Genomic DNA, 4623 nt, shown 5'->3' with positions numbered 1-4623 from the left:
GCCATAAAGACAACATGATATCTGAATTGAAATGCTTATTGCATACTGCAAAATTTGCACATAGCAACTTTTGCATTTGCAACCTTGGCCTGCACATCCACAACACAATTTCTACTCGGCTGTTCGAGAGATGTCTAAACTAGATATCTGAGTATGTGTGTGCGCATGTGTTCGTATGATAGACAGGGACACCGTCTCTTATGTTTCATTATCATTCCTGTTGCAGACCCTCCATGAAAGAGCAAAAATCCAGAGATTTATGAGACGGCTTACCCCCCGCAGAGCACATCATCAATGCCCTGCGCTACCCAGACTAACTCACAAAACATGCACATATATACTTAGACTCTTGCTTTGCCCTCATCTATGCCCAAACCTTCATATGAGCACATACACAGATGCTTCATGACGTTTGTACACTGACAGACAGACAGCACTGTATAGGGAGTGCTGAATTAAGGCTTAAAATAGTCCAAGTGCGAACTGTCAATGGATTGTCGCATTGTGACAATTGCATGTTTTGCACGTACAATTGTTAGTTTTTTTTTCAAATAAGAGACATATCAAAGCACGATTCCTGCTGTGCATAGTTAGAGCAAGCAGACAGGGGAATGAATTTTTCACAGGCTAGCCTCTATCCCAGCACACACACACACACACACACACACACACACACACACATATACATTCACATTCTACTTTTAAGTCTTTTTCATAAATAATTGTGTGTGCAATTTGAGTGACAGTGTGGGCACAGGCAGTACAAATACTAATTAAGTTTCACAGCAGGGGGCGGAGCTGTAAGAACGATTACTTTTGACAAAGAGGAAATTAAACTCGCCGCACAATAACATCATTTGCATATTTATTCACAGAGATGTGCTATAGATGATTTGGACTGGACTGTTAAGCGAGAGCTTAAAACATTTCCTTTCAAAACATTTTCATTTCCTGAAAGATATCTCAAACTTTGCTATAAAACTAGTATTTTAAATCACTCAGTGGGTAACTTGGATTTTCACTTGAGTATAGATGTCTTCAGACTGCTTTTCCTATTGAAATTAATTTTTCTTTGGGAACCTCATGAATGCTGTTTAATCCCAGCAAATTAGACATCTCAAGTAAGACATATAAGAAAATAAATAAATAAATCATGCTTTGGTGAATCCTATTTATGACAAAAAGTCACAATTATGACACATGTCGAAATTATGACATTTAAATTTAAATTATGAGATAAAAATCATTATAACAAGATTGCATTTTGTCATAATTGATTTTTTGTGTATGACATACTAAATGATAATTATGACATACTAAATCATAATTATGAGAATATTAAGGCAAAATTATGACAAGTTTATATTATAACATACTATGACCATTTTGACGTTTTATGTCCTAACTGACTTTATTTCAATTATTTCAAGTCATAATTTTGATATACTAATTCATAATTATGAGATAAAAAGTTTAAAATATGATATACTCAATCATTTACATTTACATTTACATTTATTCATTTAGCTGACGCTTTTATACAAAGCGACTTACAATTGCTATATATGTCAGAGGTCGCACGCCTCTGGAGCAACTAGGGGTTAAGTGTCTTGCTCAGGGACACATTGGTGTCTCACAGTGGATTCGAACCCGGGTCTCTCACACCAAAGGCATGTGTCTTATCCATTGCGCCACCACCACAATCATAAATTATGACTTATATATGATTATGACTAAATCATAATTGAGATTAGAAAGTTAACATTTTGAGATAAAAGTTGAAAATATTAACTTTTTATGTCATAATTATGACGTCATATTTTGACTTAGTAGCCATGTCATAACTTCGACTTTTCATCACATTAATATAATTTAGTATGACATAATTTCGACTTTTTATGTCATGATCTAGGCCTACAAAAGCATGATTATTTTTTTCTTATATGGCGGAAATGTGTTTTCATATGTAGGCTATATTGTTAGATACATAGGCTACACAAAACCGGCTGGCAGGTGACTCACCTGCAGATAACAGTGAGTGAGGTCATGCAGGAGGTGAGGGAGGGGAGAGAATGTCCTCTTGACTTTGGATAAAAGAATGTATGAGTAAAACCACACGTGCTGTCACTAACACCCACGCATACATTCCCACGTATCGGGTAAAAAGAGCTAGTTCACCCAAAAAAAGAAAATTCATTATTTGGTCCCATGCAAATACGTGAACACAGACGTGAGCGCTTGCACTACCAACTATCAATGTCCGTTTTAACATGCGTTGTTGATCAGGCCTTAAAAAGATCTCATTCAAATGCATATATATATATATATAAATGCAATTGAATATATTCATATATGAATATATTGCTCAAAATATTGTTGAGCAAGTTAAGTAAAGTGAATATATATATATATATATATATATATATATATATATATATATATATATATATATATATATATATATATATATATATATAAATGCATAATATTCACTTTACTTAACTTGCTCAACAATATTTTCTTCAAACTGTTGCTCCACCCTGATAGTATTTGAACCGAAAGAAAAATCTCGTCGCAAAACAAAACAGTAGGATCGTCTGATTTCCATCGAGCACCGAGATTCTAAATTGGGGCGTGTCAAACATGGTAGAAACAACGGATGCAACGTAGTTTATGGTAAAATAATAATAATAATATGGTAAATAAAAAAAATCAAATAGCAAATTGCATTCTTTGTTCTTCATTGAGTTAGTCATTGAGTTCATTGAGTTTTTTAATTTTTATATATAAATAGGCCTCTTGGTGACGTTTTTGTGGGCGGAGCTTAGCTGGTGGCAGAACGATCCCTCTGGCCTCTTCACTAACGTTAGTTTGCAAGTTTTGTTAGCTTGTTTTTTAATAATGACTGGATAAAATCCGATTTTATCTTAATGTGCAAGGTCACTCACTGTCCAGGACCGCGATTGTTATTTGCAAAAGTAAATTTTAACGGACATCCCAGATAGGCTGACCCCTTTTCAGCGCTGCGCTCGTTGTCTTTTGTCTTCTGGTCTGTATTTTCACAGCGATCTTGCTTATTTATGAATGAACGGCTCGTTTTAAAATCTTCCCGGTCTAGTGACATTTTAAGACCTCATGATAACTTTTGTTAACTTTACATTAAGTAAATCTGCTTCAAAAGCTAATTACTCCTGGACAACAATGCCATAGAAATATACAGAACAACCGCAAAAACGGAAGTTCAAAGACAATAATCTAAAGATGGCTGCGCCCTTGTTTCTCTGGCGAATAAGGTCTCATAGACATAATTTGTATATATATATGTATATATAAATATTATTGTCCAGCACAATTAGGCCTACATGATAATAGTATTATTCACTATATAAATAAAGGATAGGCTAAATAAATCAAATATAAAAAAATATTTTTATATACTGAATTTTATACTGTGCATGTGTAAATGGTGGTCATCAAGTAATATTTTCAGTCTGTTCCTTACACAAAACTGCCATATGGTTTCAGAACACCTTTACAGTTGTATACATGAGGGTGAGCAAATGATGAGAGAATTTTCATTTTGTGTGAACCATCCCTTTAATGCCACCATGAAAAAGTTGTGATAGTCTTTTCTTCCCTATAGTGCTGCAGCCTAAACTTGAGTGAAACAGCTTCTCAAACAAGAAAAAATGTAGGGCGGAACTTGATTTCATGGTGACTTTAAGATACCCCTCTGTAGTAGATTTTACTGGCCATTTTCCAATTATTTCTTTTGTTTATGTGTGTTTGCAGTTTTTCAAAGATGTGCTGTTTCTTGTCTTTAAGTATCAAATCATATAGGCCTACATATACTACGTAATAAAAACATATACATGCACTCACATACAAAGGGGCCTGTCATGTGATGCTGACTTCATGTCATTCTACTTTAGGAGCAACAAGAGGGATTAAAAAAAAGAAGCAAATGTGTACGAAGGCCGGTTCAGGTGTTGTCCTAGTAGTGTGTGAAAGATGTGCGTGGGTGGATTGTTTATGGCTGTTAGAAATGGGGGCAGTATGTTTAAGTCACTGCTGAGTGATGAACAGTTTTTGTATGAGCAGGTGAGTTTGCTCACATTTGAAAAGAGTTTGCTTGAATGCCAGCTTTTTTTTGTTTGTTTTTTTTGCCTTTCTTTCATTGTATTTTAGACATTGTTTATGCGTTAATTTCAATCTTTCAATCAATCTTGTATCAACATACATGATCCTATGTCTGCTGCAGCGCCTTATCTCCTGACCTGGTCTAGTAGAGCTGACCGCTGACCAATGTGCTGTACTGCCATCTAGTGGCATCTCTGCAGAATTTTCTACGTAAGAGGAGGCGCGGCCAGTGTAACTTGATTGTGTCGAGGTTTCAGTTCTCATCGCAGTTATTTTACCTGTTATTATGCTGCTTGATATTTCATTTTTTTTGTTATTTTTGTTATTTGTAATAATATTTGTATCCTAATCATAAACACACTGGTTTGTAGAAGAGAAAGAGAGACTAGTTGTCACAACGGAAACCTACTTCGCCTCGTTGCAATTACAATAGACTACAATTCCCAGTGAAAATTGCACGGGGTGTACGGTTGCTTAGCAACG

The sequence above is a fragment of the Leuciscus leuciscus genome (assembly GCF_965113295.1).
Source record: "Leuciscus leuciscus genome assembly, chromosome: 12".
In the NCBI taxonomy this organism is placed as follows: Eukaryota; Metazoa; Chordata; class Actinopteri; order Cypriniformes; family Leuciscidae; genus Leuciscus; species Leuciscus leuciscus.
This window is presented reverse-complemented; position numbering follows the sequence as displayed.